The 27,413-nt window shown below is 38.5% G+C and overlaps 1 long non-coding RNA gene across 10 annotated transcripts in view; it reads left to right on the forward strand.

The window, feature by feature from the left end:
• LOC139076488 (uncharacterized) overlaps window positions 1-27,413 on the forward strand; it is a 226,558-nt gene that overhangs the window by 183,022 nt on the left and 16,123 nt on the right. Inside the window, exon 2 of one of the 10 annotated variants that reach the window (XR_011528151.1) lies at window positions 2,283-2,398. The exons of the other annotated variants lie outside the window; for them this stretch is intronic. This is a non-coding gene — a long non-coding RNA (uncharacterized lncRNA). The remainder of the gene's footprint in view (window positions 1-2,282; window positions 2,399-27,413) is intronic. 10 annotated transcript variants of the gene reach the window in all.

The raw sequence follows: 27,413 nt of genomic DNA on the forward strand, positions 1-27,413 counted from the left end.
AGTTTCTTCAAAGAATAAAATTATTAAAATGCAATCCCCAAATCAATGAAATGACATATCAATTAAAAAATGTCAAGCTCTTCAGGCCAGGGAAACTAAGCTGGCAGCTGTTTTCTAAATTGTATAGAGAAATCATCATAACAGTCACACCCCCTATGCACCACAACCCCAGAAAGTTGGAGAGATTGCCAGAAAACGCAGATATTTTTAGTCTGCATTGCAGCTGAAGACCTGACCACACAATGACTCTCTACTCTGTGAGACCGAATTTTCTTTCTTTTTCCAAGCTACCTTGCTTAGTGAAATTGGACAATTTATCACACGATGGCCTGCAGCAAATTTAGTATATGCAAGTGATTAGTTTGTCTCTTCCCCAAGCAGCTTTGATGCAGTTGGGTGTAAGAGTGGCAGCAGAAATGTAAGGTCACTTATAACACAAATGCCCTGGGGAACCACTAATGGGCTATTGACCCTTCCCCAATTTAGGTCAATGTGTCATATTTGATTCTGGTTTCTTGAGATGTAATTTCCAAGTGGTGACGGTTCAAAGTCTACACAAGATGAGTTGTTCTATCAAGTTTTAAGTACAGTATTAGTCACACCGTGAATGGCAGGTGCCAGTTGATTGGACTGGAGATAATTTTACTATTTCCAGCTAGCCCCAAGGCCAAGGAAGAATATGCTATTGACAACATTGGTTAAGTTAATAACTAAGTTTAAATTATGTCTTCACCCTTGTGCTTAACGTCCTTCCCTCCCTCCCCTTAGCCTATTTCCGTGAGGTCTGGGAAACCAAGTCAACATTTTTGCTATGGTGTGTCACTTGGGTCTGTTATTTAAAGGCAATTTAATGAGTCTCTTTTCTGCCAGCTAATGACTTTTACTGCATTACCATCAAAAAGTCTGTAAAGAATATAAAACTATTTCAGATAAAATTCTAGGTTCAATCAACAATCTCTAATGGAAGAGAATCTGTACAGATAACCAGAAATGTCAAATGGGTCAATGAACCTTTTGTTTAAATTTAAATTGAGACTTTTTTTTTACCTCTAATAGAATTACCTTCATACGTTCCAGGAGCAAATATTAAAGTTGATGGGCATTTGTGAAGCATAGTCACACCAACGCATTATCCGTGTATGTCTTTCCTCTAACAGTGGAGGAGAGACCAAAGAACACTTTGAGAGGCCAAACGAAGCAGTGTGGTGATGAAATGCTTTTCTTGGCTCAATTGTACACTAACCATTAAGGGATTGTTGTTGGGTGAGGGTGGGGGCTTTTTGAGATGGAATAGTAGAGGTGGAGAAAAGGAAAGAGAGGGAGAAATAGAGAAGGAAGAGGACAAAGTATGTGAAAGAAAGGGCCTGGATGATCTAGCAAATATGGGTGCTCCTTGTTCCTCACACTGCCCTGCATGCAGCAAAGGTTTCAGAGAAGCAGATTTTTCTTGTGCTCACAATGTGTACCCTATATCTGTGGAAGCATGATGCACAGACGTGAGGGCATGGACATGGGAAAGCGACAACAGGAGGTGAAATTCAAAAGTTTCCTTGAATTTTCAAAACCTCGGGACACAGTAGCATATTTAGAAAGCAAGTATAAAACAAGCTCTCAATTTCTTGTAGCAGTAAACTTATTTTGAAATCATTGATTTAGAAAGAGGGAGGTTTTAGCTCTTCAAGATCCACTAAATTACTGAACCAGGCCAATTTACAATCTTCCATGTGTTGCTGCAAAGAAAATTCTCCCTGCAGGTAAGCTGTCTATCTAGAGCCAGAGATATTAGAAGCAATTTTGTGAGCAGGATCATTAATTATGGCCTATGAAATTTTAATAGGTACCTTCTTCGGATCTTCTGTAGGATCTCAGATGAAAGTGGTTCCAAACATTGACACAAATTTGGCCGTCAGGAAGTCTGGCAAGCTTTCAAGGATTTGAGATCTCTATGTATTCTTTTATTTCCTTTGCTGGTGTTTTGTTAAAGGCAATATGCATAAATATAATATTTACAGATATGTATATATATGTCCATACACACACACACATTGCAGCTTCTACAGAATTTTATTTACTTAGTCCTGGCGGTTGTACCAGACCTCATTTATTTTGTGTATCTGTATTTTTAAGGAGTACTACTCTACTTTCTTATTGATAATTAAGAGAAAGCATGGTGTGTTGAAAGATAAATAAGTGTGACATAACCTATATTCACCCCAGGTCCGTCATATAACAGAAGTGTGTCCTTGGGTCACTGTCTTAACTGCTGTGTCTTCTTCATGTAGGACTCTGGCATCTCCTTCATATAAGACACTGGTGTCTCCTTCATATAAGACACTGGCTTCTCTTTCTTATAAGACACTAACGTCACCTTCATATAAGACACTGATGTCTCTTTCAGGTAAGACACTGGCATCTCTTTCATATAAGACACTGGTGTTTCCTTCATGCAAGACACTGGCGTCTCCTTCATTCTTACTCGTGTGAGACACTGGTGTGACATGAGAGCTAATTGGAAAACAGGGCTACATGTTTGTCTTTCAGATCTAAAATTTTATGGATACCTGTTTCTCTAGATTCCAGGAAAATGGGGATAATAACAGTATCTGCCCCATAGGCTTGCTGTGAAGACAGAATAAGATAATCCTTGTAAAGCACCTTAAAGGATATCTAGCACACAGTACACGTCCCACAGGTGTTCTTTCTTCTCTTATTATCTTTATTATTTCTGCTACATGGGAAGAAAAAAGGCATGCATAAAGAAAAGCTAATTTAACATGCTCTAGAAAGTGGAATAAGTAAAATTAAAGACCCATCATCTGGTGCTTTGGGTGCTCTGAAAGCTGTACAGTGGCTCTGCTACACGTGCAGGTGTTACAGGTGTATAAGAGCTTGCTCCTATTCCTCCGAAATTTATACTTTTTTGCCCTGTGTGCATGTAGAATGAAAGCTCTCTAAGCAATGAGAAAGAAAAAAGGGGGAAAAAATCCCTAGTCGGAAGGCATCTCTTAGGGCTCTGTGAAAATTGACTGCAGAATCTAAAGACTTAGGGGAGAAATCAGAATCATGGGACTGACCTGGTGAGTCCTCTAGGAGACCAGGCTGGTTAGATAAACAGTCAAACAGACCACCTTCTTCCATATGTGATAGAGGTAATCAGAAATGATTTTGCTGTTCATGTCATTCCTGAGTCTAACGTAGAAAATGGTATATTTCCTACTGTTTACCTGGAGAAAGTTTCCTATGCCTTAAACCATATTAAAGTTACAAATTAGTATGAAAATTCTTTAACTGTCTGGTTAAAATTATTTTAATTTTAGTTTTTTTTAACGAATGGCTTACTGGTCAAGGTGCTGTTTTCTGATTAGCTCTCACGTCTCAACAGCGTGTCAAATGGATGACTAGTATGTTCTATTAGGCTGGGCTTTCCTTGGCAGTCTGGCTCAAATTCTAGCCTGTGTAGGTGGCATGATGGTCAATCCTTGTCTTCTCTAGACTCTTCCACTAGCATTGCCAATGGCCTCCTTCTGCGGTCCAGGGTCCCTGGAGTTCCCCAGTCAATCTGACTAGGTCAGAAGGTCAGTGGCAGTTGCAGCCCACAGTGGCAGGGAAGGGGTCCTGCTGTCCTACACTTCATCTCCATTATTCCTTCCCCTGCTTCTCTCTCCTTTGGCCTAGACCACAGACTAGATTGCTGCCTTCATTTCCCTCCAGACCTCCAGTTGCAGCTGGAACTGAAACTCTGTTCTAATCCCTGAGCTGTTTGGGTGAATCTCCACAACCCAGGCAGGGGCTGAGCCCATGCTGAGAGGACTCAGCAGCTACCTGGCAGGCTTTGATGTCACCTGCTCCCTGGATGAGAAGTGCCTTGTCCAGGTCTTCATGTCTAGACTTATGCAGCTATGGACCAAGCCCAAGGATGCCACATCCTTTGCAAGAATCAGTCTTTGAAACCAGTTTTACTTCTCCAAGCCCTTTTCTTATCTTGTCCAGGCTCTTCCTCACCACCAGTCAGGGCTACTGACACCACGGCAGGCTCATGAGTTAGATAAGTAAGGCTATTCCACCTGTCAACCTTTTCTCCTTCTCCACACCATCTAAATTACCACCAGCAGGGGTTAAGGTGTCACTAACTTGAGCTCTCCTTCCTTTCTGCAATGCCAACATAAATTTTCAAGAACTCACTCTTTGGTCCTTTCACTCCCCAGACCTACTTCTGTTTATGGGCATAGTTACTCCTTGGTCCTACTAAGGGTCATTCCTGCACTTGACAATGCTTTCATGACCCTGCTCTGTATCTCTCACAGCCTCCTGGAAATGCACTCCAGGGAAAATGGGATATCAAATAGGTGACAAGTAGTGGCATTCTACTGATTTCTTGGATGAATTGAATTAATTAATATTCAAGAATGGTATGTCATGACTGTCTATATTGTCATGTAAAGGAAGGGTCTTTGGCTTGCTTACCTTGCAGGCTATTGAGTGGACCAAGTGGGATTAAGTACACAAAACCACTTGTCAACTCTCAAGTGTCTTACAAATATAGTTACTCAATATATGTGAGCAATGCTTATTCATTACTAATTTTAGTTTCTAATATGATATTGGATTTATTTATTCTGCTTAGGTAGTAGGTACAAATTTCTCAGAATTTAAATATGCAAGAAAGAGCATGTAACTTTCTTTTTCTACAACTCAATTTAATCTCTGCTTTGCGCCCCATTCCGCCAATTGACAAAGGGCTTAATTTTTGTCAAAATCAGTCAATTTGTTGTTTTCTGACACTCAGGATTTCCCTTTCTCCATTCTCCCCAGGGTTCATTTAAGTTCTGGGGATCATATATCACAGCTATGCTACTGGGAGAGAAGTTAGGAGAGAGACTCTTGATTTTTGTCATAGGTCACCCTTGTTTCAGTATCCACTGCTGATGCCTGAGTTCCCATCAGCCTCCAGTCTATGGTCAGTGAACCCTGAGTCCTCTACTTCAGGCCTACAGGTCCTCTGTCTGACATTCTTTTTCTCTCTTGAAGTCATGGGAAGTTCTGGATGCCTTCACACACTATTCTAGGGACTTCTAGAGATTTGAGAGACTGGCTCTGTGTGCTGAAGAACACCACATCATTATTTCTAGCACCCTAGTGCTCCACACTACTGGAGCAAACAGGCTAAATCTTTGCTTTTCTGACTCACCTCCATCTCCACAGCCCAAGGAAATTTTTAGCAACGTTTAGAGACAACAAGATTCCTGTAGAAATCTCATCCAGCATTCTTCCCAAGTCTGTTGTTTGGCTAATCAAATCTTGACTCTCATATTCCAATGCCTAAGCTTTTAAGCCTAAAATTCCTTCCTTGACCAATAACTTCTGTTAAAACTTATAAAACTCTGTTTGAAGAGTTTATACGTTATTGCTCCTTTTCTCAAAGCAGTTTGCTCTAGATGCTACCTGCAATGAGGGAAAGGGTCCTCAGGTAAAAGGAGATGTTCTGTATCTGGATTGTGTGGGGATGACACAGGGGCATATGTTTTGAAAACTCATTGAACTCTATACTTAACATATGTGCCTTTTCTTATATGTAAATTATATTTCAGTCAAGTTGATTGAAAATATTTAGATAAATGCGTGCACCCACATACTCACACACAGGATGATATTGAAATATTGCCCCCATTACACTTATCTCATCAGCTTTGTCTTATTTCCTAATCAGCAAACCCTAACTATTTTGTAGACATTAAAATACGCCTTTTCCAATTTGAAGATTTTTTATGATGTTCCTTTAAAATTTCATTTTTTTAAATTTAACACTATGTCAAATTTACTCTCCTTATTCCTCATTTTTTCTTTCCATAATTTTGATTTTATTGGTTTATGCCAGCTACTTTATTTTTGCTCTGTGTATGCAATACGTGTTGCTGTAGTTTGTTCCATAGCCATTTGTGCTGAGCTGGGGGAATGATGGCACACCCCAGAGACTACTCAGAGAGTCCAAATGTAGTCATTAAGATCCTCAGAGTGAAGAAGAAACGGGGTAGACAACCACGCCTCTCTTTGCTTAAACCCACACAGGCAACATATGTTTAGTTTTCTATGGCAATGGCTGTTTTTCCATGTTGATGTCTTTTTTTCCCCAATATAATGTATTAATAACCCACATTTTTGCAAGAATCGTTAACAAAATACATTAAAAAATAAGCTTTGTTCTAAAAGGACTTGACTGCTAAGAACATAAAACATAAAAAGAGTCTATCTTTCTGGTTTGTCATAGAAAAAGTGTTGACCATCTCTTTGCATTCACCATTGGATTCTTAGGTCCTACTGTTTTCTTTTTTTTAACATTCCTGAGACATTCGTATTCAAGTATTTATAAAAAGACAAATGTCACAGTCATTGACTATCTGCTTACTACCTAAGGGGACCCAAGTCTAAGAAAACGCCCCCTCTTTCCAGCACTCTTTTCCAATAAATAATTTGCCATGATGTCTTATTCTGCCCATGGGGCACTTTACTTAGTTAACGCGATGCTTTTATGTTACTCTACATAACACAATAAGAGGAATCAAGTTGGTTGAATACTGGCAAAGATCAAGGCTACAAGATTTCTTACGATTATTTCTATGCATTCAGTCATCAAGCATGTTGATTTCAAAGACAATGATATAGTATCAATCGCGAACTCAATTCAAAACTATGGATACGTGTTGCTTTGGGCTTGGGGACAATCTTTTTAATGATACAAAGAAAGACTTCCTTTAGGAGAATACATATGTGTTTCAAAGAACTCATGTCCTTCCCTACATATGATGCTACTGTTTGCATTTGTATATGGTTAGAGGCCCTACTACACTGGAAATTAGTGGAGTTAGTTCTTCTGTTTACTGCCTCCATTGGTTTTTACAATCCTAACTCTAAGACTTCTTTACAAAAGTAGCTGTCCTTCTTTACACAGTATCAGCTGTCAAGGCTGCTCTCTCCGCTGCTTGGTTGCCCAGCCATCTCTAATGCTGCTACAGTAATTATAAAAAGCAAATTTTCATCTTCCCCTCTTTCATCACCACAAGTATTAAATTCCCTGTAACTACTCGTTTCCAGAAAACACACTGCTTCTGTCACACTCAAAAGAGATATTATTCTCATGAGGTTGTTATTGATTTCTAAAGTGATCCGAAATAATTTTCTTTTTTTTCCAGTTTTATTGAGAAATAATTGACATACGTCACTGTATAAGTTTAAGGCATACAACATGACGGTTTAATTTACATATAATGTGTTGTGAAATGATTATCACAATAGGTTTCACTAACAACCATCATCTCATATAGATACAATATAAAGAAAAGAAAAAAAATGTTCTTGACCTACTCTATTTTTAATTCCACAAATTTAAGTTGGGAAAAAAGTCTACCAAAGTGTCATCACAGAAAAATATTATATTTCCTTTTCACATATAATTTTTCAAGTTCTCAACACATCTATATGTAAATCACAGCATTGATATTTATTTAAACAATCAAATCATAGAAGGATCCTTGTATACCTTCTTCTTTGTTGCTAGTTCCTTTGCAACAAGACTGGTTGCCAGTGAATGCCAATCGTTCTCCAGGGAGTTTGAGAGAATCCAGGGATCTGAAAATAATTGATAACATCAGAAAGATGGGCAGGCAAGTTGCATACAAAGTTGACTTTAAAAATGGTGACATTCATGACATGTAAAACCAATATCATCATCCAAATCATTTATTAAACAGCCAATTGAGCATGATTCAGCTTCTGTCCTCCAAGAGAAACCTTTTCCAATAAACAACTTCTCACTTGATCATTCTTGGCAATCACAATTCCCCAGCAATTTCAGAGGGATATCTGAATTTAGTGAAATATATTTGGCAGCTCTTGGCATTGTATGCCATTGGCACATGCAACATTAATAGTTTTCTTTTGCCACTTTCAAGTTTAAATTATTTTTAATAGTCCAGAGATGAAGAACCAAATGACTTCTATTGACCTTAATCTATCATGTGGGAAAAATTACTCTCAAAATATATTGCTCACAAAAAAATACTCTCAAAAATATATTCGTTGTTTATATTATTAAGGATAAAGATGTATATTATTGCTCCTACCATTATCAATATTACATTGAGATCCTAACTCGGTTAATCAGAATTAACTAAAGCATGACATGATCGATACTTACTTTCTTTATTATATATAATTTTATAAAAATGAGGCAAAGCACAAGAACTCAACTAGCATTAGGACGGGGGGGGGGAGGATGGCGGAGGTGATGGGCAATAGAGCCACAGTGAAAGTCCATTTCTCCATGTAGAGTAAGAATGTATCTTGATGATAACCAAATCATGATTCTAAAAAGTCCCGAATTATTTTCTACATAGCTTTGAAATATTCTCAAGTCAAGGTTGAAACAATAATAAGCTTAATAAGTAGGTTAGCCTTATAGCAATCTAAATATGCCACGTTCCAGAGAACCAAATATTATGACTGATTTTCTCATCAGATTTGTAGATACAGATAAAGCAATAAGAGTCACCATATCACAGAACAGAATTCTCCTAGTTCTATAGTATATTAGATGCCCGTCTCCTTAGAAAAAGTTAGATTAAGCCTATTTCTTGGCAGAATGGACCCTAGAGATTGCTCCCAGTCTTAAGTTCTCAAGATTGTTGATAGAGAATTTAAAAAAACATTAAAGAACAATTCATTTCAATAAATTTCAAATCATAGACTATAAACAAAATCAATGTTTCACTAGATTCAAATATATGCAGAATTATTAGATATGGTTTCCATTATGGAATCCATTATCTTGTTTGAATATTAAAATGTATTTTCTCTACTTGGGTTTTCACATATTCTGATTTCCTTCATTCTTTGGAGATTGGTAGAAACCTCCTGAAACTTTTTTTTTTCAGGTAAATATTTTTTAAATAAAACATTCTTTAAATATAACTTTGCTGAATTTAACAAATTCTGAAAAAGTAAGTCCTGAAAGAAAGAATTGAAATTTGGCCCATGGGTTTAACCATGAGATCACACCATTACTTTTAAGGCTCACTGAAATACTATATGATTCTGTGGTATTCCCAAAGAAACTAAAAGAGAAATTGATTGGGTTATGCATGGCCAATGCACTCCCAAGTAGTTCATTGCAAAGTAATGCATATTGAAAAAGATCGTTTAAAGTTCCCACACACTAATGGGTCTGATGGGCTCTGAATTAGCTGGCACCTTTCACGAAAAAGATCTAGGCGTCATTATGAACAGCTCAATTAAGATGTCTGCTCAATGGGCTTCATAGGGCCAAAAAGCAAATAGACTGCTTGGATGAATTAATAAAGGGAGAGATAATGTGGAAATATTTTAATGGCCTTGCATAAACCTTGATGAGTGGGGGTAGTCTCAAATGCCTCCTGCCTAAATTTGGATGAATAAATCAGCTTCTCCCGTCATGGATCATTTGACTCATTTCCAGAGCAACTCTCTGGGTACAGTTTTCCTGAATCTGGGAGGCAGTAGCCAGGTGCCTTGTAACATCAGAAACATCCTTCTTACCACATCTGTTTGGCTGTTGATGCTTTTGGATGGGGTCTGCTCACCTTTTTTCTTCTGACTCAGCTTAGGCAAACTTCCTGCCTGTTTATAGAAACCCATGAAAGTTGGGAAGAGGAAGTGTGATGGCACGCAAAGTTTAAAACCCCAGAAGCAACATATTTGCAACCATTTCGCAGATTTATAATCCTGTCTTGGAGATGGGCTCAAAAAGTTTTCAGTTGCTTTAGAGTTTTCCCCAATTTTGATAAAACATTTCCCACTGCAAACTATAATACATCCGTTTCATCCAAGCCTTATCTCCCCTTTTCAATGGTCCCTGCCTCAGAGTAGGGAGAAAAAACAGATCCTTGTCTAAAGAGAGCCTAATCAGGATCCCTCAAGCTCCTTCCTGTGAGAAAACTCACCTTCTTTTGAAAAAACCTACAAGAATTTAGAAGAAGGCATAGTCCATCTCACGTCTTTTAGATCCATTCAGGTTTCTTACACCAATCCTTTCCAAGGTTACACATAGTCATAATGACTGTACTACTTGTGTATGCCTGTGTGTATGTGATTGTGTGCGTTCTTAGTTTTGTGTTACCTGTTATTAGTGGTTTTTCCCAACAGTTCAGTTAAGAAATGAATTCCACAGGAAAGTTGAGAACAGATAGACTGAAGTTGCTCCCGGTTATCAAATGAGTGGATAACAAAGTCTCCCATCAGGTTGTGTATAGAGCTTGAAACATTTTTAATCAAAGCTGTTTAGCATCTAACATCTCATATGATCCTAAAACAACTCTGAGGAACTTAAAACCTGGAAAAAAACAAAACCACAGAGTTCTAGAAAAGTTAGATGATCTAACTGGGTCATTTGAACTCTTTGGCATACAAACAGAGACTAACACCAGTTTCTAAACTTTTCAAACTAACGCCTAGTCCACAGACCAATATTTCTTTCATTGTTTGCTACTGGTACAGAAGTTGAGAGTGAGTGTATGAAACTTTCGTAGCAATTTGGCATTACCATAACAACCAAGAAGATGATTTTGTATTTTACCAAAATAAAGAGTCTCTGATAGATTGGGGATTAACACAGATAAATTAAGAAAACTTTACCACGGATACTTCGAATGCTGGAGCTCTACAGTACCTTAATCATAGCCACTGAAAGAGTAATTTAATATTTCAGTCAGGATCTACTGCACTTTCAGGTTTAGCCTCTGAAGCTACAGGTAAGAGAGAAAATAAGCAAATCGACATGAAATCAAGACTCATCCACCTGGGAAATGCTGAGACTCACCTTTCCACACTTTGACATATTAATATGTTTCAACTTCCTATTTCCCTCTGGTGGCTCTTGGTTTAGAAAACTGAGGAGGGCCTGAGAGACTGAACATGAGCAGAAGGCAAGATCGACTAAGTGCCTTCACCTTCCCCTTAAGTTGGGAGATAAAAACCTCGAATTCTTTTGGTATTCTTGTTTGATTGGGGCTTAGTTTCTGTGTTTTCACTTGTAAGATTATCTGTCTCATTTGAGTACCATCAGTAAAGAACTGCAACTTTAAAAAAAGTAATGTAGCTAGACATATATTTGCATATTGATTTCTTAAGATTAATCATCATAACCATCAGTTGCACAAAGAGAGGGAAGGGAGTAGAATGTCATAGAGATGTAAGAAATAAAATAATGAAATTTTTTGTTGAGAGTTTATAATTCTTTCATTTTGAAGGAGGGCCTTGCTGCTGGTTACTTTTCTCAGAGGTCAAAGAGTTAATATCCACTTTTTGGAGAAATGTTTACCAAAAAGCAAATGTAGAGTTGTGTCTACGTCTGGTCCTCCAGAGCCTATCGATAAAGGAAATGCAGAACAGCATTGATTTCACTGCTGCCCAAGTGCCCAGGCTTCGATCTATGACCATATTGACCCCATTCCCAGAACAAAATGTAACAAAATTTACACAACAGCAGCATCAAATGGCTCCAGTTATGCCATCTGTGATGATCAAGGAGAAGCTGATTTTCAAGTTGTGTCAATACTTTTGTTGAAAATACTACTGTTCCTGTCAAAACAGTGCTGGAGGAGAATAGCACAGACACATTTGATAAACAATTTTTATTTTCTCTTGAGTAAAAATGTCATACAGCTACAGTAAAAAGATTTTAAGACTTCATGTCAGAGGGGTAGGAGGAGAGGTATAATGTTGAAACCAATTATAATTCTTAAATTAAGACTACATATTTCACATGATTACAGTTAGTGACATGGAAAGATGTTTATAATAGGTAGTTAATAAGAGACAGGTTGTAAAATAGTACCCATAATGTGATGCAATTTTGTTACTATACATGCATCGGGAAAAAAAAATCTGAAAGGTACATATTCCAAAATTAACAGTAGTATGCTCTAGGTGATAGTATTATTATTGATTCTTTTTCTTTTGCTTGCCCATGTTTTCTATTATTTTATCGTAAGCATGGATTTTCCATTTTCCTTTTAAAAGAAAAAGAAGAAAAGGAAATACTTTCATCTACTTCTGAGATGGTAGAATGATGGACATAATCTGCTCTTAACATTTTCGTTGGAAGTGGGAGTTCATCCAAAATACTCAAAATTGTGCTCAGCTTCTACAACGAAGGTCACAGGGAAAATGGGAGAGGTGCTTCTTTTCCTTTCGCAGGTTACAGAATCTTTACAAGTATCAGCAGAAGAAAATGTAGGATTCAGTAATCAAATTACTGAAAGAATATAAAATAAAAATGGGACTATAAAAGTGTGTAGAATTGTCTCAAAAGTAGGTAAAAACCTCTGTTCTTAAGTGGATAAAGAAAGTCTGGAGAGCTTGAAGGAGTGTTTCTGGTCAGCTGAGAAGCAGGGTTACAGGTTTTAGGATCTGACAGCCCCTGGGTTGATTTCTGTTGCCACCACTTTTGAGCAGGCTACTTAACATCTCTGAGTCTCAATTTTCTCTTCTGTAAATGAGGATGATAATTATAATGGCCTCAGAGCTTTTAAAGAAGTATTTCAGTATCTGTGCTGAAAGTTTATCACATTGCCTTACCATGCTAAGTCCTCAGTAAATAGTCTCCACAAAAATTATTACTATTACTAGAAAAAAAATTTTCCTCTTATCCCCTCCAGATTCCCACCAAGACCAACACTATGGTCATCCTCTCTCCTGTCTTTGGCCCTACTCCCATTTCAGGACCCTATTTCGGGTCATATAACAGGTTCTATCCCCTCACCATAGCATTTGTGCATGGAGACGAAGCCGTTTCTCTCCTTTTACCAACATTCCCTTTGGGGAAAATTGGAGGCAATGTATTCCATATCCATCATAACCAAATGTCGCTGGTTCTAGTACACTCAGCAGAAAGAAAGAGAATGCAATATCGGAATTTTTTAAAAATTAAATATAATAGCAGTGTTAATTAAGGATGGTAGAATGATCTATATAACCTGCTCTAAACATTCCTGAACAAGTAGGATCTCCTCCAAAAATCAGAGGAAGTAATTAAAAAAGTCACTGTACAGAGCAAGCAAGAGTGCTGTGAATTTTACTTAAAACCAGTTGGTCACGCGTAGCTCTTAGGTGCCTTTTGGTAGGCAACAGTAGCCCGTTAAGAAACTGAGGTGGGTGACGATTCTCCTGCTACTCCTGCACAAATAGCTTTGTCAATGAAAACCACTCCAAGCTGAATTCTTCCACACATTCAGACATTTATTAAATAAGCATTCGTTAGCAAGTAAGCCTGGATGTACTTCATACAGTCTGTTGTGTGTCCCTTTGGGCAATCATGAGATGTGACTGTGTTCTAGAAACAAATTTCTACTACCCTTATAGTTGGTATCAGGCAAGCAGTAGTCTTCCTAAACCAGTGCCTGAGCTCAGGGCCATGTGGGGCTTCTTGCCCTGTAACTCAAGTTCCTACAGATGTTGCCAGATTCTTAATCCTTGTTCATGCAAGAGGAACAAAGGAGGGGAGGGATACCCTATAAATATTTTAGCCTGTTCACATGTTTTACATACTTTAACTTCAGTGAAAACCCAATTCTGACATTAGACATAGTAAATAACAAGCCACTAATTTCATCAGTAACAACCTATTTTTGACATTCATTATGTTAATTAACATCACCTCAAGTGTTGGTTGGAATATGGATAGTTTTCTAGAACTTTGGGGTAGCCACCTCCAGTATGGCCCATATGGTAAACTGTTAGCCTATCATCTTTGCAGAAGGGATCCTTGACTAAAACAATTGACTGTTCCTAGAATTAAACATTAAACTATTTAGTACATATATAATATTCTACTCTTTCTATATTGACGTATTAGAATATTGTATTAAAGTCATGGTAATAAAATCAAATCTAACGCATTTGAGTTAATTAGAAATGAGTAGCTCTTGAGTGCCTATATGTATATACGAACTCTGCTGGACATCAAGGGGTGATAAAAAGGATAAACAAGACACTTTGATATCCAGTCATTCATTACACCGTCTTCAGTAAGCTTGATTCATTAATCTAGAGATAGACGTCATTGAATTGTTCATCAATTGTTTCCAGCCTTTTGTTAAATAGTCTTTGTATCTGGATTCATTTTCCAGGATCTGATTTATGATTTGGCCAGAATTCTCACTTTCCCAAGATACCAATGGATAGAGCCTATTTGTAAATTTATAGTTTAGTTGACATCGCCTTACCTATTACCTGGAAAAAGAACCAGCTGTCTTTCATCTCAATCTAAGAAGCCTATAGGAACTGAGGCCTGTCCCAAAAAAAAAAAAAATCTGTATATTCTGCCCCAGTCAAGATCAATTTTCTGGTTGAAATGGGTTAAAAACAAATCTCAGTAAAGTAGCAGGACAATGACCTACATTATATCTTTTCTTTTACGAGAATTTAAATTTTGTGTGCATCTGCTCCTCATCTTGTTTTTATCATTTGTGAACATCGTAAAACTATAAGAGAATAGTTAATAGAATGTAACCTCTTCACTTCACACAATGTTAGCACATGAGTTAGGCCATCAGACTCTCAGTCAGCTACAACTGTTTGTATTATTTGTTGACCACTTGAGCTAGACATTTTTTGCTAAGTACTCTACAGATATGTCACTTAATCCTACACCCTTTGAAGAGACTTTTATTATCCCTACTTTATAGATAAGTTACTGAGCTATAAGAAGATGAAGCCACTTGCCAAAGTTATATAGCTAGTAGACTATGGAAGTGGATTTTAACTCAGGTCCCTGCCTCACAACTAGTCCTCTAACAACTTTATACTACACTGTAACCAGTCCTTTTCCCATACTACACTAGGCCACACACAGTCCTCCTAACCACATGCAACTACAATTTAGAACTTAAAGAAACCTCAGGGCAGGAACCCTTTTTAAAACACAGCTCCAGTGCTATGATTTGGCAAATTATGAGCAAGGAAGGTGACATTCCCTAAGAACATTACTTAAAAAAAAAAAATTCCTTTTTTTGGTTTTTATTTCCATGATCATTTCAATAATCTACCTCATGAAAAGCTCAATTTCTTTGTGTCACCAAATAAATCAAAAATTAACATCTCAAAAATCCAAGAGGTAACCCTGCCTCACTCCACAGTGGTCTTTGGAGAGGGTATGGACACCCCTTGTAGAGATGCCGAAGCCTGACCTCTGTTACTTGCCCTTAATTGCTGCAGAGGAAGAGACAATTCCAATGAGAAAGAAATGGCATATTTGTAGAGAAATGGGGAAAGTTTTCGAAGGTTTGTGGGGGTTTTTTGTTTGTTTTTGTGGGGGGGGGGGAACACCAAATAAGTATGTTATGACCTCTTGGATAAAATGCAGAATACACATCTTGCAACTCTGGGCTAGCCCTGGGGAAAACATAAACTGTGTAAATTGCATCCTGGGACTCTCAACTCCTTCTTTCTATCTGGACTTCCATTCTCCTCAGTTCTCCCTCCTCTAACGCTCAAGTAGCCCCTCCCTATTAAAGCATATTCTGAAAAAAATGTATCAAATAGGCAATTAAAAAATACTAATATCTAGTGTTCCCAAAAATATGGGGACATAGACAGTCTCATAAAAGTTTGGTAAAATTTCATATCAGTACATCCTTTGTAGACAGTACCTTGTAACACTTATCAACTGCCTTTAAAATGTATATACTCATAAACTGAAATATTCCACTTCTAGAACTTTATCCTAAGAAGTATTAACTTATGCAAAATTCACAAGCTGTAAGAGTATATCACAGAATTTCAAAAAAGAAAAAAACAAGCTAAATGAACAAGAATATGAAATTGGTTAAAACAAAGTATGGCACAATCTAACACTAAAATACTGAGTAGGCATTACAGTTATATTGGAAAAACACTTTATTTCCAATAAAATCTAATAAAAACAGATTAAAAGGTATATAGAAAAGTAAGATATTATCTGCATAAAATAAAGATTGAAGAGTGTACAATCCCCTAGAATTTAAACATTACCTATCTTTAGGTAATAGGAATACGATGACTTATTTTGTTCTCCTTTACTTACCTGTATTTTATAATTTTTAAAGTGAATATGCACCACCATTATAATAAAAAAGGAGGAGGTTTCTATTTTGTTTTATTTTAGGAAGAAAAATCAGATACCCTAAGTGTTAATATAAGTTCCTCTATTACTTTGGTCCCTATTTGTGAAATAAAAGGTGTTTTTTTAATCTGGAAAAGGAAACTTTCAGCATTTGAGACCGTGTGCAAAAGAAATTTCCTTAAGAGACATCCTTTCAAGGACATAAACTGGCAGCTGCTCAGAGGCTCCGTCAGGCCACACAGGAGGCTGAGGCTTCCTTCAAGTGCCTCCTTGCATTTGGAAGTCCCTGTGAAGCCATTTATATCTACAACTCCCAAACCCAGGATGCTGTACTCTTCCTGATTTGCACTCAGTGATAAATGGCAGAGGTTTTCCTTACCTGTAGATGATATACTACTAAGATGAGAAGATGAAATGATAGAGGAGCTTCTAAAGGAAAAAAGCAAGTCACCTTAAAGGGTGTTGAAAGTTCTTAGATAGGTGCTCACAGTCATGTCACACCAGATTCCCTGTGTGAACTCTGCCCGATCCTGCATTCTTGTCTTTGCTCAGTCTGGTAGGTCCTTCTCAACTTCTCAGCCTGGGGTAATTCTACTCCATCTTCAAAACCTAACCCGATATCCCCTCTTTCCTAGACACTACTCATAGCCCTCTGTTGTGTCCCTCACTATTCTCAGAAGGCAGAAATGGAATTAATTTCTCCCCTCGACGAGCATCTCCAGCACGTTTTTTCATATTAGTAATGCAGGATGAATCAGAACGCATTATGATAGGTGGCTTGCTGGTTTGTTTCTCCTTGCCCAACTCTCTAATCTACTCCTACCATTGGGAGCTTTTAGCTGGATAAAAGCGGGGAGAAAAGGGACATGACACTAATATTTATTCAGTCCCTGCTCTTCACCAGGTACCATATGTAATAGGTGCTTTCATTTATACTACCTTGTGTTATTATCAAATAACCTCAAATGCATGCAGTATTATCTTCACTTTCTAACGGAGGAAGTAGCCTCTCAGAGAGGCTACGACATTCTATCGAAGCAGCACTGCTGCTGCTATGGACTCAACTGTGTCCCTCCAAAATTCGCATGTTGAAGTTCTAACCCCAAATGCGATTATACTTGGAGATGGGGCCTTTGGGAGGTAACTAGGTTTCAATGAGTTCATGAGGGCAGGGCCTTCCTGATGGGATTAGTGCCCTTTTAAGAAGAGACCCCAGACAGCTTGCTTTCTCTCTCTGAGATATGAGGACACAGCAAGAAGGCAGCCAGCTGCAAGCCAGGAAGAGATCTCTTACCAGAACCCAGCCACTCTGATGTCCTGATCTCTCATCTCAGACTTTCAGCCTCCAGAACTGGACAAGAATAAATTTCTGTTGTTTATGCCACACAGTCTATAGCGTTTTGTTATGGCAGCACAAGCAGACTAATACCACTATGAATACCAGAGCCAGCATTTAAATCCAGACTTATCTTTTTCTATAATACTATGCTGCTTCTCAATGGGAACTGTTCATGATATGTCTTCACAACTCCAGTATTTAGCAGAGTGACTGGAATATAGTAGACAGAAATCCAAGCAATGGATGTTGAATGAATGAATGACTGAATAATTGAATGATTACAGATAGACAGAAAGATAAGCATTTACAGCTGGACTTTCACAATCTAGATATACACCAGTTTACAGATTTTTAGTGTGGGGCAAACCATTTCTGATTGTCATGCAGCGAATCTGCACAATTCTCTTGGTTGCAGAGAATTCCCCTGTGTGTTCTGGACAGTGTGGAGAATATCATGGGCATTTGTTGAGCTATTTTGCTTAAGAAGATGAGTTGCTCCTTGGGAAGCAGTTGGGGATGCTGGGAAGCCATACTAACCTTCTGAGGTTACTGCTTTTATTAAAGAAATCTTGCCTTGAGAGTGTAGACGCAGGAGGGATGGGCCACACACAGAGAACTAGGCTCAAGCAAGAAGTCAATTTTAGAGCAATGGCTATTAGAGGATTTACTTAGAGAATCTCATTCAAAGCAGAACTTGAATCTTATTGAGGATACTTTCAGAAAGCAAATGCTCATATATACTAAATTCAAGTATTTTATGTGAGAGTAATGACAAATACGATTTTTTTCTCTGCTGCATCATTTTGCAATTTTTATTTGTATATAAAAGTACAAATTGGAAATGGTAAAAAGTTTTCTATCATTCTTTGCAATAGTGATATATTTATAATCCTAACGGTCTATCATCTATCACACAAACAGGCCAGGGACACAGGGAGAAGTAGTGCTTCCTATCATCTGTAAATTGAAGGGATGAGCAGTGGAGAAAAGATCACTGAAGTCCTTTCCAAATTTTATGTTCAGTGATTCTACTTCTGCAGTTGTAATAGTTAAAGTGAGAAGAGAGAACTCTCTCCTCTACCCTTCTCAGTCTAATGCAATTCTACCCCATCTCCAAAACTCAATTTAAATATTCCCTTTTTCCTGGACAGTATCCCACATCCTCTCTGTCATATTCCTCAGCTCTATTCCCACAAGGAAGAATCAGAATTAATCTCCCCTTCCATGAGCATCCACAGTACTTTGTCCATATCGCTAATATAGAACAGATCAGAGTGGAACATGAGAAGTGGCACATTGGTTGATTTCTCCTGGCCCCACCCTTTCATCAGCTCCTCCATGCTGAGAAGTCCTAAGAATTTACCAGGAGGCTACTCCTCATGGAGTTTAACCACTCTGAGGCAGCAAATGAATGATTCTCAGTCTGCTTTCTGAAACTGGAAGAGCACAGAGTAGAATTTAGTTCATGCTTTAAAAATAAAAATGGCCACAGCTTATTGTCTTTAAAAAAATATAAAACTTAATTTTAGTCCATTCTTGATTATAAAATACATAACTTTTCCTTCCTTTTTTAGAACAATTATTCACACTGTAGTTTACTTTATAAACACATCGAATCTTATTTTAATAGTGATTTTAACTCGGACGCATTTGTTATCATTCCAGTTATGTAAACATTAAGGAAACCAATTTTCCTAATGTCCTTGATGCCATTTGTTCAATGGCAATAATATTTAAAATACCACCCTCAAAGAACAATCCAGAATAAGAATTTCAGAGGATCACAATGAGCTTTACTGCCTGCTACAAACTGAGAGTTAAGAATCCTCAATTCATACTTGGAGACCAGTGATGTCAAGGAACCACTGAATGTGACAACAGCAAGAACATCCAGGTGTCGTGCATTCCTTGTTCTCTCCACCAAAACTTCACTTCCTTTCATGATTATTTATATAATCCTCTCTTGCACAGGAATAAAATTTATACCTCCTTCCTAAAATACACGTAGCTTACATATCTCAATCTTGTTCTTAGCTCCATAATTGTATCAGTGTATACGTGTGTGCTGAAATCCTACTCCGTTAGCCAATATTTTTTAAAAAGATATAAATGTGAAAAAAGAATGTAAAAAGTAAAGTAGATATGAATGTCATAAAAGAGCCATTAAGGGACACAGCTAAAAGATTAAAGGTAAATATATATTATGAGACATGGTAATAAGGTGGTCAGGAACTCCTGAAATTAAGTTGAAATGTAATATATGTAGATGAAAGGAAATTAAATATGAAACCCTGAGATACTTATTAAGCCGTCAGTGGGAATCTGGATTATGATGTCACAACTAGGAAAGGAAAGACGACTCGTGCAAAGTTGGATGAGATCCAGTTTGTGCTGTAGATTTATGCAGTTAATTTTGTCCCCTGACTGCATTCAGATGAGCATTTCTCCTCGACATACTGCAAGAAAATTGCTGCATTATAGCTGTGTTAATGGTAATCAGCATGCTAATGAGCACCAGAAGGTCGTTACAGCAAAGAGAGGTTCAAAGATGTATAACCTAGAGAAAACAAGAACGTAATTCTTCAGGGAACGCAAGTGTCTTGTTTGTAGGTCATAGATTATTTGTTTTGGTCACTGCATTGCACAGGGAGTTTAATTTAAGTAGAAAAAAAAATGAAGCTTTTTGAATTGTGAGAGCAGCCCGGCTTAATTAAGAAAAGTAACACTGGGTCGCTTTGCATTTGTTGTAAAAATAGAATTCTTCAGTAGACCTAAGATAGTACTAAGTAGTGCTGCCTAATGTGGAATTATATCTGTGGTTATGCAAAATGTGAGATTTTATTTGTATTTATTCGTGAGTCAGAAGTTGCTTCATGGCTCTCTACCAAGGACAGGGTCAAAATAGCAGGGGTGGAAAAGGTAATATTCAGAAATCAAGTCACAGGACTGTGCAAACAATTTCAGGGTCTAAGCCTTCTGAGAGAATTAAGAGATATTGTTTACTTCAGATGTGCATTTTGGCTTCAAAAGGTTAAGTATTTATTGATACTGACAAAGGAGGGTATTCAATCAGAAATATTGCTGCTATAGCTAATTAAAAAGTTCAGGGACACAAATGGTGTGCAGATTTTATATTAAGCTAGGTAGCTGCCCACAGGAGCTTCTTCCCCACCAAAGACTTAGCGAGCCCCATTAACTAATCAATCCCTATATTGTATCAATAGAAGCAGAATCATAATATCACTTGGTTAACTCATTACAGGGGTTCTGTGTTTCTGTTTAACGAGTAGTTTTAAATAGACTGGTTTGCTAATATGCTCTTTGGGTAGGTTGTATAACTAAAGAATGATGCCTGGAAATGAACAATGGTAATAATTTGCATTTCCCCTGTCTGCTAGAACATGGAATTTGTCACAGTATTCAAATGAATGTTTTTCTCATCCCAAAAAGGACAAATAAAATGGCTCCTGACAGATGGATAGATGATAGATAGATAGACACACACACATATATATATGACTGATTCTAATACAATATAATATATAATATAACATAATACTATACTATACTATACTAAGGGCATTTTACAATTTCCACCTATGACCTCTTCAAATCAGAAGTCCGTATTTCTTATATTTACCAGTTTTCTCAAATAAACATCTTCCTTTGTTCTGAATTCTCCAGGTTAAACACCAGAGGGCCCAGTTCTAAAACTTCCTCAGTGGAAAGAAAACTACATTTTGGATTAAACCAGTGTTTTAATTGTTTGGGTCCACATTGTCACCTTTTTTCCAGAATGTCTGTGACAGGTACCCTGTTGTAAATGTACTATCCCATCTATACACAATAATGTAGCTTAAGAAGAAGAGGTTTACATGCCAATTTGGGAAAAAAAGAAAAATTAAAACACAAAGAAAGAACGAAAGACAGCTGGGGAGGGAGGGAGGAAGGACGGAAGAAAGGAAGGGATTATGGCAGTGTAGAAATACAGGATAAATAGGTAAGATACTTAATAATTTATCAACATAATAGTATGTTGTTGGGGAAATATAGTTAAAACATAAAATTTTCTTCCAACACGGAAAACCTCTCCACAAAGGTAGTAGAGAAAGAAAACACATTTATTACTAATAAGCATTAAATCAGAATGTGATAGGCATCACAGGCAATCCCCTAAGAGATAGCAAAGACAGGAAAGAAACTGACCCCGTTACACAGCCAAGCAGACACAACTCATTACTTACATGTTCTCGAGATAAACAATAACTAGTCCTCAAGTCAGAGAACTAGACAGCACCATTTGTCACAAGTACTTCATCTTAATCTGCTAATTGGAGTGACCATTTGTGTTAGCTAACTGGCTTTATCCAGAGGAAAACCAACTTCTCATATCTCTATGACAGGAAGTAGCTTTGCAACCTGCAACAGGCACCCACCGACATTGGGCTCCTATCCTCCCACAGAAACTGGGAAACAGGTGTGCTACCTTCCTTGATGTTTACATTCTAAAGAGATGGCTCCCAGGTCCTTAAGAAAGACATTCCCAGGTCAGAAAGGTGATGAAGGGCCATCTAGTTTTCAAAGGTTTCATATATATTTCAAAGAGATGAGAAAGTACATGCAATCACAAGTTTTCTAAGAGAAATGCTCTGAGAAAATGGAGGGGAGGGGAATCTCTGCCCTTATTTTCAACAGAAAGAATTAAGCCTCTTATTTTTAATTTGTATTTGTCCTTTCAATGGGCACCACTGATTTTAACCCAAAATAAACCCACTGGGTTCACTCTGAGGTTTGGGGTACTTGTCCTGCAGAAGGGTGAGCTGGAGTCTGAAGCTGGTTCAGAGAATTCTAGATCCTCCCGTGTTTGGTTATAGGTGGCCTCTAAGTATCTAGCTCAGTGCCTCTCTCAGTTTAGCGTGCACACAAATCACCTGGGGGTCTTGTTGACATGCAGATTCAGCCCTGGGGTCTCTGAGTGGGCCAGGGTTCTGCATTTCTTACTCACTCCCAGGTGATGCTGCGGCTGCTGGCAGGAGGCCTGCACTCTGAATAACAAGCAACTGCATTCAGTTATCTTCACAGGCATAAAAACCCACCATTTCCCAGATATGTGCCCTGGAGTAAATGATTTAGCCTCTTTAATTTCAGGGGAGAAAGACCCGTAAATGAACAAATACTTTACTAAGAGAGTTAAGAGATCATTTCTTAGAACGGCAGAGATTAGATCCTTAAGGGGGCCCTGAAAGATGGAGCTGTCCTGTCCTTGAATACTCCCAGCTTCCATTTTTAAGGCCGCACAACCCGCTGTTACATGGCTCACCATTTCATCTCTGGGGATGCAATCTGCTTACTTATACTTTTGACCCACTGGGTCTACTTTCATCTGGAACCACAGAAAGAAATAAGGTGGAAAGAGCCAACATCTCCAAAACACTTTAGAGCTTATGAAGCAAATTTATGTTGATTATCTGATTTTATCAACATAATCCTTTATATATTTATAGCCAGTAGTTTTTCACCACTGTCCTATCTTCTGTAGGTGAAACTCCCCAGGGTTCCCAGACCCTTCACCGCTGTGATTTCCTTCATTTATGCTCACCGTGGTTTTTAGTGCTTACTTTTAATTGGGTACAAATTAATGGCAATTAAAGAATTAGGCCTTATCTCAGGAAATACTTCCTAGTAAACATTTCCTTAACACAAATGCGTCCCTTTCTTAAGTTAACGCACTGCATTAGTAGTAAGTATTCCCTTCTTATATATAGCAATGAAGAAAATTTTCTTATTAGGAAAGAACAGGTATCATATAGGTTTGTTCAACATGTTTCTCCTTTTCCTAAGCAGATTTTTATCTCATATGTACACTAGAGGACCCAAGACTTCAGGGAAGAAGAAACCATGTTTATGAAAACCCTAACAGTCCCAGGGGTTGTCTCCCTGCCAGGGACAATGTGGAAGGGTTGCCACGCTCACTCGCGCTTCATCTTGGTTGGTTCAGACTCTCAGATACTCACGCTTCCCTTGCTTCTCTCCAAGTATAGCCTGCAAATATAAAGAGAAAGGAGTACATGGCTTCACATTAGGGGACGGTAGAGGCTGGCACAAGCAGACATGCTAGACCTCGGGATGCCCCGGCTGGTACCTGCACACCTCTGCTATGCCCTGAATCTACCTGTGGTTTATTCTTTTGGCTCCTGGGAAAATTCTGGGTCTCCACCATGTTCGCTATCCAGTTCCCTGGCTCATGAAGAGTCCTCTGCAGAGCTGTCCCAAGACAGGTTGACTATGTGTTGATTCAACTTCTACAGTGTATGCAAACTGAGAAAGCCCCAAGAGTGCCAGCTAGATCTTCGTTCTGTCTGACCACACTGCTCCCCTCTCCTGATAAGGATCTCTGCAGAGCAGACTCTTCCCAGAATTCCAAATGGGGAAGTGGAACATGGATATTATCCTCTCACTGCTTCCTGACAGCTAGTTAATGCCAGTGCCTCCCGACCCCACACCACAACACCACTGCCATTTCCCAAACCAACCCCAAGAAGGGAAAACATGACAACACCTCCACTCTCATTCATTCTCTCTCTCCTCCTTCCCACAAGCTCCAGGGGCCAAAAAAGACTGTCTTCCCTTACTTCTTTTCCGGTCTGAACCTCCTTTACGTAAAACTCTATGATCGGACCTGCTAAACCTGTCTAATGGCACACTGAAAGAGCAGAGGAAGGAATTCAGATAATATATTCAGATGATCTGGCATACAAGGCTCGATTTTTGCTGCACAATCCTGTCTTTTTAATGCAAGAAGCGGAATATTGTCTTCTTTCTCTTTGCATTCTGTGCAGACACTGTTACTTGTCTCTTAAATCCTTCCTTCCTTCTTCCTTGCCACAAGAACCCTGGTTTTGTATCATGCAGGTATGTGTGTCAGTCGAGGTTGAACTCTTCTCTAATCTATTTGCTGATCTTGATTCCTGGGACTGTGGCAGCCATTTTGAGACCATGAGGACACCTAGGCATAGGAGAGACAGGTAATACTGAGGAAGGTAGAATAGATAAATAGAAAAAAAAGATTTCTTAGTATTGTCATTGAGCTACTGAATTAAACAAACTTGGAGATGCCCTAACTCAAAACTTCCTATATAAAATAATAATTTTCCTCATTGTTTAAGTCATTTCTACCTAGGTTTTTGTTATTTGGAGCACCAAGTATCCAAACTGATATGCTGTCTTTCTGTAACATTCTCCTCCAAGGCAGATGATAACTTGAGCAACTTGGGCAAAATATTAAAGGAAACTAATGATATTAACAATATTAATCCTAGAAATAAGAGATCTGAAAGTCCAGAGTTCTCTCTCTCAGATTCTCACCACCATTGCCCTGGTTTAGGATGTCCTCATCATTTCTCATAGCAAGTAGCAATAACAAGTCTGACAGCCTCTCATCTCAACCACCACCTCTAATCTACCCTCTCCACTGATCCTGGAGTCTCTTACTAAAACACGTCTCATAAGATTTTTCTCCTGAAAACCCTTCCATGGTTCCCCATGGTCTCCATGATGAAATCCGACCTACTGTGCACGTTCTACAAAGCCCTTCATGACCTGACCCCACCTAGTTTTTCAGCTTCAGTTTCTGCTCATCACTGCCTGGCATTCTGTGCCATAATCCTTCCAAATCTGAGAATTCCTGAATGCACTGTGTCATTTCTTGCCTCTGAGCTTGTTAGATGCTATTCCTAGTACTTGGGATCAGCTTCATCAGCTTCCCCAGGCGCTAAAGAATGACAAACCCTCATTCATCCTTCTTGACTCAGCTGAAGCCTGAATGGGTCCAGAAATGCCTCCCTGAGAGCCCCAAGAAATGGGGTGCTGAGCTTTTTGTGCTAACTGCACCTCGCCTATGCCTCTCCTACGGCAACTCTCACGTGGAGCAGGACTTCCTGTATGTCTGTCTCCGATAGAGACTCGGGATTTCCTGGGAAACAAACCTTGTGGATTTTTGTATCTCCATCACTTAGTACAGCTCCTAAGATCCAGAGAGGCAGTACAGCAGAACCCCAGTTCTGGCTGGGTCCAGATCTTTGTTCCATCATATCCTGCCTATGTGACTTTGAGCAAGTAATTAACCTCTCTGTGCTTTAATTTCCTTACCTATTAAGCGGGGAAGATAACAATAGCTGTAATCAATAATAGTAATAATAACAATAGCATCGTTGTGAGTATTAAGTGAGTTTATTCATGTGCAAATATTTAGAACAATGTCCAACTCATAGTAAGCACCCAATAAATATTATGTTTTATAATTAGTATTGGCACTCAATAAATGTGAGCTGTACTGAAGGACTGCAGCTACTCTTTAGCCCCCTCTCTTCTCTAGGGAACTAAATGGTTTTGGAGGTCACAAATTACCAGGGCAGTGATTTCTGCTCCCAAACTTGTTTAAGCTGCAGGCGATAATGCCCCATGTCTCATGCAGGAGGTTTATCAAGTGCCTGACGTTTGCAAGGACTGTGGAGGCTGTGCACACTACCGCTTCTCACATATGTCCCACAACAAACAATAAATGTCTACATTTAATCTGAGCCCCTGGTTTATCTCCTGCTTGATGCTTAGGGCTGACACAGTGTGAGGGCCTCCAGAGAGCCCAGGAGGATAAAAAGGTGAGTTGACAGAGGCACAGGAGTAAACTCTTGGATCCTGCATCAGAGAGCGGTACAGTGAGCTGTGTAACCTTGGGAAATCCCTGAACCTGACTAAACCTCAGTTTCCATGCGGCAAATGGGGATGATAAAGTGTGCTCCACTACCTCATAGGGCAGATGTAAGAAATAGATGAATTAGGGCCCAGACCCATGACCCAGTTCCACACACCCTGCTTTGGTGGCCCAGTTCGTGGGTTCAGATCCTGGGCGTGGACTTGCTCCACTCACCAGCCATGCTGTGGTGGTGTCCCACGTACAAAAAAAAATAGAGGAGGACTGGCATAGACATTAGCTCAGAGCAAATCTTCATCAAGCAAAACCAAAAAAGAAAAATGAGGAGAATTGGCACAGATGTTAGCTCAGGGTGAATCTTCCTCAAACAAAAAAACAAAACAACAAGAGGATTGGCCATGGATATTAGCTAAGGGTAAATCTTCCTCAGCAAAAAAAAATTTTTTTAAAAAGAAATAGATGAATTAAAGCATGTGAATATTCATTTGTCAAGCACTTGATAATTCACAAAGTCAGGAGATTTGTTAATTACCTCACCAAAAAACCTTCTCTGAGCTCTGCAGAGTCAGAGTTGTCTGACCCATGGAATCCTTCTACGATACCCTCAAGGGACACCTCAAAGTATGAGACCTGGCATAGGAACTGATATTCATGTACTGTGTGTGCGTGTGTGTTTGTGTCTGTGTGTGTCAGTGCCTGACACTTCTATCTACTCTCCATATTATACCTCACATCCTAAGAAACCAAATTACTTGTTATATTCCTATCAGGAATAAAATAAAAATTTATTCTAATGACTACCAGACAGTAGACTAAAATCAGCTTCAGACGACTATGAAAGAGCATAATGTTCTAGTTTACCACAAACCAAGGAAACCTAGTATATCCAGTAGCAATTTTTCTTCTTTCTTATTCTTTCTTTGTGGTGAAGCTGAGAATAATGCCCTTAGGTTTTTCTCACTATATATGTAGATGGGGAGCAGAAAGGAGCTGTGATGGTACTGACTCAGAGACAGTGTGATTAAAAAGGCTAAGATAATTTGTTGGTCTTTTAACACAATGTTTCTTTACTATCAAAGTCACCTCAAATCAACAACTTTAACATAATGTAATTCAACAGAAATATTATTGTAGGCATAAGAAAATTTCATAGGAGGAAACATATTGGATGGAGCATCGCTCGTGGTATAATTTTAATTCTGAAAGATCTTGCTAAGAGGGCTTATTTAAATAGG

The sequence above is a fragment of the Equus przewalskii genome, chromosome 16 (genome assembly GCF_037783145.1).
Source record: "Equus przewalskii isolate Varuska chromosome 16, EquPr2, whole genome shotgun sequence".
NCBI lineage: Eukaryota > Metazoa > Chordata > Mammalia > Perissodactyla > Equidae > Equus > Equus przewalskii.